The sequence below is a fragment of the Falco biarmicus genome, chromosome 14, assembly GCF_023638135.1.
Source record: "Falco biarmicus isolate bFalBia1 chromosome 14, bFalBia1.pri, whole genome shotgun sequence".
NCBI classification, from domain to species: domain Eukaryota; kingdom Metazoa; phylum Chordata; class Aves; order Falconiformes; family Falconidae; genus Falco; species Falco biarmicus.
The window spans coordinates 20,505,893-20,518,556 of record NC_079301.1 but is presented as its reverse complement, the minus strand read 5'-3'; the positions used below and the strand labels follow the sequence as shown (position 1 = coordinate 20,518,556).

Here is a 12,664-nt window from a genome sequence, read left to right as displayed (position 1 = left end):
GTGCTGTCCGACCCGGTGGTAAAATGGGAGCAGAAGCTGCAGTGCTTATGGCCAAGTCCACCATACGTGCGGGCAGCAAGGCAGGTGCTGTGGCCGGTGACTCTCAGAGACTCTCCAAGTCTAGACTGAACTCCCAGCATGACTTTGGACATACTGCTTAATCCTCCTGTACCCTGGTGCCTTTTCCACACATTTTGTGTGATTCTTACATGGTTTTGAAAACTTCTAATCTTGTTTTGATCTGTATCCCCTAATGTATTTGCTCACTTACTTCCTTTTCTTCAATGATTATATCTGTCAAACTCAGTTTGGCTGCTATGGCAAGAAGTAGCAAGTGATTTCCCTGTTCAGAATTACCCATTCCTTGCTCCTGCTTACCTAGTAAACTTGGCCTGAGCTCTTCTTAGTCTTTTTTACTATTGCTTGCATTACCGTTTGTTTACTGGAGGGTCATTATTTCACCCAATAGCATATTTACAGACTAGACAAAGAACCCTCCGCTTTGGTGGTGGTGGGGACGTACTCTCAGCTCCCGAGAGCTAAATGGCACTTCTGAGCATTGTTAACAGTTTATTTTTATGTGCAAGAAGAAAAGCTCTGTTAAAACTGGCCCAAGATCAGAGATCCACGGAAATTAATTTACACCCCTCTCAGCTGCACTGAATGGGCGCAGGACTTAGCAGTGATTTCTCTCTGTACATGAGGGATAATATCAGCAGCTTCCTGAGCTCCAGCTGCTGTGGACAAAGGACGGCAGAGTTACAGCGATTCCTGGAGGGAGGAACTTTAAGATGGAGGAATTTTAAAGAATGTGAAGGACAAACTCTTAAAAAATTGTAGGTGGAGCAATTCCAGGTCATCCAAACACTTCGTAAGCCCAAGATTTATTTTCCTACTTTGAACTGGTTGTCGTTGTGGCATTTATCTTTTGTGCTTTTTTAACACATCTACTGTGACCTTTGTATGATTGCATAAATTGGCCTGAGTATGCTGGAACAGCTATTAGGAACCCCTTTCTTGTGTTGTTTCCTGAATTCCCACATTGTGGCGTGGTGTGTGTATGGAAACTGCTTGCTTCCTCCACTGGCAGCCGTTCAGATGTGTGCTGGAGCTCCTGAGGACTGGGCTGGGCGAGGAGCTGGGTGAAGGGAGGATACAGGGGGAGAATATTTAAGGAAGAGACTTTGGATTTTGTGCATCTTCGTTCTTTTCCAGTTCCAATAATGCTGTTATCTGCGATTGCATGGGCTAAACATGAGTAGTGCTAGTGCTCTGAAGAATAAACAGCAGCAGATGAGTTGAGGTTAATGAGTCTCGGGCAAGGCTAGCTGCTTTTCAGTGTCTGCATTAAGCAGTATTTTTACTCTCCTGATGACTCTTACCTTCCCTTTTTATGCCCACTATTTTCTTTTAGCATGTGGGAGGGAGACAGGATGTGTGATTGAAGCACAGTTTATAACTCTTCAACTCACTGTAGCTATTTCCCTTACAACTCTACCCCACAGCACCTAGCAAGTATGTGCTTCATTAGCTTGTTCTGCATTGTCTTTTTTTTTTTTTTTTTTTTTTTTGCATTTGCAAACTGTAAGGTTATGGGATGTTAATGAACTGTTTACATGTGTTTCTACATTTGTTCCACTGAAGTGTTCCAATGAATGAATGTCAGTTATGAGAGGAAAATATAGATGTTTATATATGCTGCGTTTGGGATTTCTGAAATCTGACTTCCTGATTTTTTTCCAGATCTTTCTTTCCAGCATTAAGAGTTGGGAATGTTGGAAAGAATTTGTTTGCTTAGAGCAATTAAAAGGTAAATGGCTGAATCATGTTATCTCTTCTCACACAAAGAGCCCTAATGAACTCTGGTAGGCCAAGTTTCACAGTGCAAGGATTTGACATGTGGCCAGTTTTTGCACATTTAGTACTGTTTGAAACTGGTGTCATCTTACGGCCAAACCTTACCAAACTGGGACTACTTAATGAGCTTAATATTTACATGGTCAGACCTTAGTGTACTAAATCAACTGTGGGCACATCGTGAACAGCTTCTTTCATTTTATTGTTCTGCTCTTTCTTGAAATTACAAGTTAGTGAACAGGAGCCAGGAGCCAAGTAGAAGCTGTCACTTGGGGATCCATCCTCCGGAGTTCCTGGACAGGGGTGACCTTACAGGGGAAGGGTTCGAGTGCATTGTATGCAAAAGCCAGAGGAGGAGGTGGATTGTGAGAAAGGCAAGGTACCATTGTTTGTACACTAATATATCCCTATTGAAGGACCAGTTTGTTATCTGGGGCCTTGTTTAGGCTGGGGATTTGCTCTGATTAGAGGCATCAGGCTGGGAGAAGTTGAAGTTCCACTTGGGAAAGAGAGCTTTGCCTCTCTGATACAGAGGTTGGTACCGCTGCAGAGGCATCTGCGTTACTGCCATTACCAACGGCTGCTAAATCTTCCAAAACAGGGAAACTGGCTTAAGCCTTTATCAGCGTTTGGGGATCTTTCACCAACCGCCTTTGAATGGGGAGAGATGCACAAGGGCGCTACATTCACTTAATGGTCGTTACGTGCTTAAAGCTAAACTATTTTTTAAGTTGAAATTCTACAGCATGATTCCAGGCGCTAAAGCCCTTGACAGAGCCCACTTCTGCACGGAGCTGCTGTCATTTTATCATATGGCAAAATGATGAAACACAGCAAAATCATGGTTGCATTTGGGGAAAACGTTGAATTCTTTTCCATCTCGTCTTTCCACGCCAGCCATTAGCTCCAGCTGTGGCGGGGTGGTGGTGCTTACTGTCATGATAGGTTGAGCCTTGGAAGACTACATGATGTGCATCTAGTTTTAAGCAGGACATGATATACAGGGGACTCCGTTAACACCCTGCTTACATGCAGTTAGTCGTGATCACTTCTCGCCACGCTTTCAGTTATTTTCAGCATCTGGCCAGCAAACCGTGGGGGAGCGGCGCCTTGGCTGTGCGCCGGTGTAAGCCCGTGTAACCCCGCTGGCTTCGCGGGGCCGTTTGGAGACCCGGGGGTGCCCCCTGCGCGCGGTTCTGCAGGTGGCCGAGTGGCCGGTCACGTCGCGGCCTCCCAGCCCCTCCGTGCCCAGCTGCGCGGGGCGGGCGGGGCCCAGGCGCGGTGACCCGCAGCCCCTCGGTGCTCGCGGAGCGCGGCGAGGTGCGGCCGGGCCGGCGGGGGCTCCGCCGCTTCCCTTGGGCCCGGGCTGCGCTCCGGCGGCGGGGTGGCGGGGGTCCCCGCCGGGGCCGGGCCGGGCCGGGGCGGGCGCCGCGCACACAATAGCGGCCGCGCAGCCCCGGGGGGCGGGCGGCGCCGGGCGGGGGCGGGGCCGGCGGCGCGGGGCGGGGGGCGGGCGCGGGGCGCTTCCTGCCCGCCCCGGCCGAGCGCCGTCCCGCGGGGCGCCCGCGCCGCAGAGCCAGGCGGAAGGAGGCGGAGGAGGGAGCGGAGCGGCCCGGCCCTGCCCTGCCCCGCCGGTGTGAGCCCGCTGCCGCGGGAGCGTGCGTCCGGCCCTGCGGCTGCTCCGTGCTCGCCTCGCCCCGCTGCGCACAGGTAACCGCGGAGAAGGCGGCGTCGAGCCCAGCCGAGCCCAGCCGCGATGCTGCGGGCCGCGCTGCCCTGCCGGGGCCGCGGGCGCTGCCGGTGCCCCGGGCGGCGCTGCCGCTGACAGCCGAGCCTGCGCCGGGCCGCTGCCGCCGGGCCGCAGGCTTTCCTGCTTTTTGTTCATTCTGCCGCTCCTGAGACACCGCTTGTCCTCCTTCCAAGGGCTGCCGGCAGGTCCTGGCTGACTTGCGTTGGATTGTTACCCACCTATTTTGACTGCCTGTCTGAAACTATTTATTTTTAATAAAAGAAAAACTCGAGCCACAAGTCCAGTTCATAGCACGTCCCCCTTTCTGTGGAGTCCGGTTTATTTCTGCAGTTCAAAAAGTTTACTCCCCGCCCCCCCTCCCCCCCCCGCCCCCCCCCCCTCCAGTTTTATTGACACTGAGGATGAAGAAGGATTTGCAAATGAAAGCGCCTTGAAATACAACATCTTTTGGAGAGAGCTCTGCAGTTCGCCTGTTGAGTCTCAAATTCCACCCTTTGCCCCTGCCGAATCCACTGTTCTGCCCTTTACTCTCTGGGGTAAAAAACCAAACAACAACAACAAAAACCCGAGGGGAAAAAAATACCTTTGGCAGCAGGGAAGCTTTGTGTGACTGACCCAACGAGCTACAAGTGTCCAGTTTTTGAAAAGAAGAAAACCCTTTTGTCTTCAGCAGATCAGTAGGTAAGAGACGGACGTGCTCATGGCGCAAGGGACTCGGCATTCATTCTTGCTGCCTAAACCTGGGAGTTAGACTGGTTCTCTTCTCTGTCAGCTTCTGCCCATCACTTCTCTCTCCTGTAAAGATTACTCTTCATCTTGCAAAATTCTTGCAAAAAAAAGTATACTCGTCCACTCGTTTCACTGCTGGCAGTAAATAGTCAAAATTAATGTACTCGTGTCTAACTGGATAAAGTAAAATTCTGTGGAAGTCGCTGAAGTGGGTTTGTGTCAAGCTGTGTTTGCAAGTGGCTGCATTTCTTGTGGTGCTCTTTTCTTTTGAGAAAATAATCGCAGTCATTGTGCTTGTAATCCATGTGTTAAGATTGTCTTTGCTCGTCATGCTTCACAGAGAAGCATGTATGTGCATTTATGTATGCACGCGTGCAAACAAGGCTGCCACAATTGGTTGAGATTTCTTGTTTCACACTGGAATTTGTTTTACATGAAGTGCTTTACTACTGTGTCACAAGGTGTAGAAGTGTTGAACCCATAATTAACACACCTTAACAGATTATTGAACATGGCCAGGAACATGCTTGGTGCTGTACAGAGCGAGTATGAGGATATGTTTTCTTTGTTTTGAGATTTATTTTTTTTAAGTAAGCCTGAAAACGCAGCAGGGACATGTGCACATAATAACTGGATGGAAGCCCAGTCTCTGTGCAGGGAAACATATTTTGTAGCATACTCCTTTCTGTAAGGGCCAAGTGCTGAATGTGTGCTGTTCTACAAGCGATAATACTGCTGGGAATGTCTCATTTTCCCTCTCCCCCAGCTCTGTATCCACATACTCACTTCCCCACAGCCAGATTGATCGCTACCACTCATTGTGCAAGGGAAGGACCTGTGAAATTTTGCGGGGCTGGTAGTAGGACTCCTCTTTGCAGGGAGGATTATGTTGTTCCTTGTGGAAACACACAGCATCCCCCGGGAGGAGGATCTGGCAGTTCATGTGGTGAAACCAGCCTTGACATCACGCTCTTCCCCCCTGCGTGGGTTTTTCCTGTAGATGATACAGGAAATGCTACATACTGGTCTGTTGTGGTCCCTGTTCCTCTTTCTTTTTTCTTCCTTTTTCTTTTTCTCTTCTTTTTGACTTCTCTTTTTCTTCTTTTTTTTTTTTTCTTTTTTCTTCTTCTTTTTCTTTTTTCTTCTTCTTTTTCTTTTTTCTTCTTCTTTTTCTTTTTTCTTCTTCTTTTTCTTTTTTCTTCTTCTTTTTCTTTTTTCTTCTTCTTTTTCTTTTTTCTTCTTCCTTTTCTTTTTTCTTCTTCCTTTTCTTTTTTCTTCTTCTTTTTCTTTTTTCTTCTTCTTTTTCTTTTTTCTTCTTCTTTTTCTTTTTTCTTCTCCTCTTCTCTTCCTCACCTTTCCTCTTCCTTGGAGGGATTTTTGTGCAAAAAGAAGGTGGAAAAGGTGTCCTGTTCCTGCCTTGGAAGGGGGGCAGCAGTCAGCATGCTCTGAGCTGATGGGCTGTCAGAGACCTGTGGGCTCCTCAAGCTGCTGAGGTGCAGCAGCCAGCAGGCACCTTGTGGGGGGGACTGGGGCAGGTGGCTGACCAGGATCCATCTGGGGAGAGAGGACATGACATAAGTTTTGGCTGCTCTCTTGCTTTTTTCTGCTACCCTAGACTTTTTCTGGGGAGTGAGCCTTTCTACCACCAGATCAGGGTGGGGAAAACAAGGACCATCTTCTCAGGCTTACCCGACACCCTTGTGCTGCTCCTGTGTGAGTGATGGGCAGCATTACATCGGGTTTTCAGGGCTGATACAAAAACATGAACCCTACCATCAAGACTATGACCCTGTTGAATCTTTGGGTCAGGCTTTCACCAGGGTTACCTCAGTGACTGCTCCTTCTAAGAGTAGGGTCATGAGCTGACCCTGGAAAAACTTGTCCCATGGTTGAGGTTGTGGGTTCATCAGGGACACTTGGTCTCCCTCTCCAAATTTCTCCAGGATGCTTATTTGCAGCATAGCCCCTGTCCTTAAAACATTCCTGGGAGCTACGAACACAACACAGAATGATTTGTTTCTGCTCTAACCCTTTCTTGAGGAAAGGGTAGGATTTCCAGGAGGAGGGAAGGAGGCACCTGGTTGTACCCCAAGCTGGTTGTGTTTCTGATTCTGGAGATGGTTTTGCAGGCAGTGCTGCCTGTCCTGGGAAGAAGACTGGAGGCAGAAAGGAAGCTGGGCAGTGCGGAGCAGGCAGAATGGGCCACGTAGTGGGACATGGGATTGCAGCGGTGCTGGCACCTCCTAATTGTAGTGGTGTTTGGCATGACACATTTAAATCGTGATGGCTGGTTAATCTACTGATAGCGTGGTTCATCATTCTGCATATTTATGGTGACACGTGACATCAGATTGTGCCATAAACATGGGAGAATCAAAGTATTGCTCTTTCCTGAAGCATGCTTGAGTGACTTTGGACTGGTGTATACTTTGTAGCACAGAATGCCCCAGCTGGGCCACAAGTTTTTCATACACGTGTAATACAAATGTATAAAAATTCTCTGTAGTCTGTAATACAGCTCAAAGGGCAGCTGATTTGGACGTACTTGAGTGTTAAGGTCAGGAGATCACATTCCATAGGTTACTAGATGAAAGTGCTTGAAGAGGGCATAGCATAAATGTTTGATTCATATAGAAGGGATTGGTGCAAATCCTTTTGTCCCTTCTCCAAAGATGTTCTGTAGGCATAGCACAGTTAGGAGAGGAAAAAACACCAACCGACAGAAAACTTGTAACTTCTTTGTGCTAGAGGAAGTAGGATGGTAACGTAGTGTATTATTGTTGAATTCCACAAAAATTCTTCTCATGGGATACACCATCTTCAAGAACAGCTAAGAGAACTAATGTTTTTAAATGTAAAATGACTCATAATGCATGGGATCTTGAAGTTGGGTTTAACATTGTATGCAAACATTGCCAGCTGGTGGGGATCTTTCTGGATAAATAAGAACTATATTTGTACAAGAAGGCTTGAATGATGTATTTCAGATGCATCCTGATTAGCATAAGCCATTCACTTTGCAGAAGAATAGCAAGAATCCCAGAAGTGCAGATAATTTAATAGTTCTCTTGTTCTCTTTATCCTGTCTTTCATCAGCAGACTGACCAATCTCTTTGTTTATTTAGAAATAAAGTTGCATTGCTTTACTGCCACGTTTTCCTAACCATGACAGTGAAATGGAGAATTTGCAACTCCCAACTTCTCAAAGCATAAATGCTTCTCCCTCTTCTATCCCTTCCTTTTGTCTCCAGTTGAGTGCAATGTGATTTTATTATTTATTTTTTTTGGGGGGGGGGAGTTTGTAGTGGTGATGATGGTGGTTGTTCTGATGGAACGACTTGCACCATTTAATTCTGTATAGCACCCAGCACAATGATGTCTTGGTCCATGTGTAGGGCTCACTGTCGCTACAATGAATAAACAGCTGAAGTAAAATTTCAGCTTGTTAAAGGCTTTATTTTCTTAACGTGGAGCAAAATATGATGTAGGGTTTAGGTTGTTGCCGTATTAATACATAGACAGAGATGAGCCTTTAACGATATAATCATCAACAGTCCAAGCATATGTTAATGTATACATACTTTTAGCTGTGAATGAATTTATCTGTTCATACCTCTCTCGGGGCAGAACTCTGTTTTGCAGTTCTTGCTTCATTCTCACTGACAGCTTTTAAAGAGCTGCAGAACTGTGACCTGACGGTAAGACAAAGCCCAATATAAGAAATTTCTTACATGTTAAGATTTTGTATTAAACTAAAACCTGGCTCCAAACACCTGTAAATTACAAGATTATCTCTTCAGTGCAGAATATGGTGTGTGTTAGGTTCTGTTCTGAATTAAAATGTATGACCTTGTTCTTGGCAAAAGGTTCTTGGATTATTAGATGTTCCCACTTTGGGGTAAAGTGTAAATGCTTTCAGAGTAAAGAAAGATGCCTGTTTCCCCCCATCTAACTGTTGCACATTCCTGTATTTCAAGGTATTTTCACTCACTTTTGAAGAAGTCTTCTCAAAGGTTTCCTAATCAGAATAACTTTATGGATTTTTTTTTTTTTCTCCTTGCTGTTGTGGACGATATAGTGGGAGTGGAATGTCCTTGGTTGCCAATGTTTGCTGCTAGGTATCCCCCTTCCATGGAGACCAAATGTTTATAATAGTGTGAGAACAGCCATTCTTGGTGATTGGCAATAAGGTTGAAGGCTCTCTTTCTCCTATCCACTGAAACACAAGAGAGGACTTGGATCTCTTGGTGCCTCATAGAAGTGTTCCAAATTGCCTGTTGCTGGGTTTATAAAGTTTCAGGAAGCACTAGAGGATTTGTCAAAATGATTTAGTCCATTGTGTTGAATCTGGGCCACAACTGATTTCTGTAAGCTCATTTTCTGCTTTCAGGAATTCGTTGCTTGTCTTAGCTTCTGATGAGTAGTTACTTTCTAGATCAGACTTTCATCTACCTCTTGTGCCTGATCATCTCTCTGCAAGTGCCCCATATATGGCATCATCATATTGTAGGCTTTAAATCATTGTCTTTATGAAAGAACAGACACATAGCTGCCCTATGAGTCCAGTTTGGCTGCAGGAGCTTCTCGGTTGTTAAACTCTTTTAGGCAGGAGAGAGTGTATTCCCAAACAGTTCTGGAATGCAGTGAGGCCACAGGAAGAATTGCATACTGCAGCCTCCATACTACGGCCATACCTTCAGCTTTTGCAAAAGTATTTGGTTCATGCTTTGAACAGATCTGATGCTGAAATTGTATCCATGTGAAAACAGTGTACTGTATGGAGAACTCTAAAGTCAGCAGATATCCAAATCTTGCACATTACTTGGCTCTCCAGAGTAGCCTTGAAATGTAATCTTCAAGACAGGAAAAAAAAAAAATCTCAACAACTTTGGTGAATTATAATGTAAAGGAGCTCCTAGGAGCAATTCATTTTTATATAGGCAATATAATATTTGTCTTACTTGCCTACTATGCCTAAGTGAAAGGAATTTTTCAGGGTTGATGACATTTGTGTTTACCTAGACACTTGGATGTAATTTTTTAAGTAAGAATATATTTGAAGCTTACCTGTGTATAAATGGCCATTCGGGGCAAACCAGACATTTGCTGTAAGTGGGAGATTGGTGAATGGGGAATGAATAGGTGAAGGAGTAGGAATGCAAAATAGAAACTCATGGACAAAACAAACTGAGAACAAAATAGAAAGTTCTGTGGAAACGGAGTTCTCAAAGCCTTAAAATCACATCATGGTAGAGTAGTGGTTATATGAGGTGCTTAGCTTAAGTGAAGGAAGGATGTGTGTTGCAGTCTGCTGTAGTGCCTGGGGATCGTGAGCTGTGGTCACCCTTCGTGGTGGTGGTTCAGCCTGTCGTGCTCCGTTGTGAGCAGCCCCCGTATCGCTAGGTTGGTGCTGGGAAAGGGAGTGCTCTCCCCTGCCTCTAAGAGCTGAATCGTCTCATGTTTTACTGGCATGCAGTCTGCATTCTTGGTCCAGCAGAAGGGGTTCGGAGATAAATACTGCCATTCATACTTGCTGCTTTTTTACTTTCTCATCGTCTCTTAGAATGACTGTTGTCTAGTTTGGTTGTGTCTGAGCTTAAAATAACCTTTTATTTTTTAAAATACTGAATATTTGAAATTCTTTGGGGGTTTGGAGAGGCCTTTGGTCAGCTTCCTTGATAACTACTGTTGGACTATATAAGGATCATTAGTGCTGGTTAGAATATAGAACCGATTCTTTGTTTAAAACATAGAAAAGTTCACTGATCTAATAAAATTAGTTTTTAAAGACCTTGCTATTATTTGTATTGGCAAAGCACTTACAGTGACTAATTGTAGACCAAGATGTTGTTGAGCGGTTCCCTTATATGAATGTCCATGAATTCAGCCAATTTAAGTTTTTGTTTAATTAATTAATTAGCATTTGTAAGACCCTGTCTAAGAGTTGTATCACAGTAATGTTTGTTTGCTTTAAAATGCTTTGTGTCTTTACACAACTTGTTTTTTGAAAGAATTACTTAATCTCCTAGGGTTATTTACTGTAACCCTCAAGGAAAGTAATTCCACATTTCAGTGACTTTGTTCCCTTCAGGGTTTGGTGGACTTTTCCTGCTGTTCTAATTTGGGTGGTTCTCTGTTCAGCTGAAACAAATTTTATTGCTTCATACTAGGGCTAGCCCGACTTGTTGTGGGGCTTGTGAAAAACAGGGTGGGAAAACAGATCTTCCTAGTTTTCCCATTGTCTTCTTGAAAAGAAACAAAGCTGAAACTCCATATTTCTGGAGCCACAGGATATAAACCCAGTGTAAGGTAGCCTGCGGAGGTGCACAAGGGATCGGTAGTCTGTAGCTTATTGAAGTCATCACAACTGGATGCTGATACTCATACTGGGTAAAAATGAACCTGAAATACTTTTTACTGTGGAATGATGAAGGTTGAAGAGACTGAGAGCAATTACGTAGTCTATTCCACCCTTCCTTTGGGTAAGGTCAGGGAACCGTAGAGAGCAGGCAGAAAAGAGCACTCCAAAGTTATGTGAAAAAAAACAGCTTTTGCTGTTGCCAGGTTGGGATTGGGTGTGGAGCACTGATCTTGTTTAAAAAAAGAAGAAAGTAATAAAAAAATCTTAGCACCCATGGGGGAAATGTGGATTTACCACCTGGCAAATGATTCTGATTTGGGGAAGTAGGGACGGCAAGAGAAAATTTTTTTGGGAGGCCAGCGGCGGCCCCATGGCAGGCTGCTTGGGTGCCGTGGGGCAATCTCCAAGGGCTGAAATGGAGATGAGAGCCCAGGATGGTGCTTGTGGGAGGCGGATGGCTCTGGGGGAGCACTTCAGCTATGCGTAGCCTTGCGAGACACAGGACAGCAGGTTTTCCAGCCCGAGCGAGGCCCTAGCAGCCGCATTCCTTGGGCAGCAAGAGCTCAGTGCATTTCCTGCTGCAAGCGCTGCTGGCATCGGCTACAGCTCCGAATGGGAGCTGGGGCAAGGGTCAGTATTTTGGATTTTTTAAGGAGCAATGTGCTACCTGTGGTTTCTGCGCTTTCAGTGAAGTTCAGTTTAGCACATCTTGGTGCTTGACTGGCATAAGATCGTTGTGTGTTGTTAGTTGCTGACACTGCACCATCAAAACATGAACACGCAGATTTCCTTCATTAGGGGAATATTGTGTAGCTCTAACTTTTTGTTTCTGCAGCTGCTGGGGATACCTTGCAGAAGTATCTTGTCCGGCTATAGAAAATACTCAGAAAGTTTCCCCTGCCTTCTGCTTGCACAAGTTCTGGGATGCCTACATCCTTGATCAAAACCATTTAGGCAGGATCTATGCTTAAAGTATTTTCTACTCCAGTTGTGGAAAAATCTTTCTACTCGTGATGAGGTTTACATTAGCAAGGAAGAAATTTTGCTAGTATGGTTTACACAAGGTTTCCTAAGTAATATACCTAAACCCAATTATTTCCTAGTGTAACTGCATCTGCTTTAGAGTGGTTGCTGGAATAGTTACATTGCAAGAAATCAGTTCCCTGAGTGACATAGTTGTGGCAACAAAAACATAAACGTAAGCCAGGACTTAGCCAATCAACGCTGGGCGAAAAAGAGTGTAGTAATGTCTTCTTCCCAGTGTGGTGGTGAGGTTTAATTAATCATCTTACAAGTAATTAAAGGTTTTACAAGGTGCACATGAAACCCCCAGGTGGTTATGATAAAAGAACAACATGTAAACCACTTTTATAACATCCTTGATTTGTAAAAATTCGGTGGTCTGGATCTTCTGTTGGGTTTTACTTTTTTTAAAAAAAAATGCAGATCCATCTTTTTACCCCATGCTACCCATTGAGATCACAAAACGGGCTTGTTTCATGATACTGGGTTGTTCCAATACTGCATTAGGCCAGGTTGGACGGGGCTTTGAGCAACGTGGTTGAGGGGAAGGTGTCCCTGCCCGTGGCAGCGGGGTTGGGGTCCCTTCCAACCCAAACCAGTCTGTGATTCCCTTCCTTGAGTCACAGCATCTCAGAATGAGCATTGCCAGCTCTGTTATGCTGCCTGACAACTGATAAGTTACTTGTATTTTAACTGTTTCATTTTATAAAGGATAAAAAAAAAAAAAAGCAGCCCTTTGAAAAAGGAGGGGCCATGCCCCCTTGCTTTCCATATTCTGTGGCTGGTCCCGTTAAATTCTGTGAAACTGCTTTGTGAAATAAGAAGAGCTCCTCCATATGGGGGCTTAAAGTAGTCGAAGTTGTGGTAATGCTAGAAAAAGCCAGAAAATTCCATGCTATAGTTAGCCAGTAGTGATTGTTTTCTTCTCTACACCCTTCCCCACC

General features: G+C 45.1%; 1 protein-coding gene across 5 annotated transcripts in view; it reads left to right on the top strand.

Annotated features, from left to right (window-relative positions):
- AMOT (angiomotin) overlaps positions 1-12,664 on the top strand; it is a 60,771-nt gene that overhangs the window by 8,464 nt on the left and 39,643 nt on the right. For 2 of the 5 annotated variants that reach the window (XM_056359924.1, XM_056359923.1), the window contains exon 1: positions 3,421-4,288. The exons of 2 other annotated variants lie outside the window; for them this stretch is intronic. The gene's annotated coding sequence lies outside the window, so the exon portion shown is untranslated. Of the gene's footprint in view, positions 1-3,420; positions 4,289-12,664 lie in introns of those variants that run through there. One more of the 5 variants, XM_056359927.1, reaches the window with a different exon arrangement.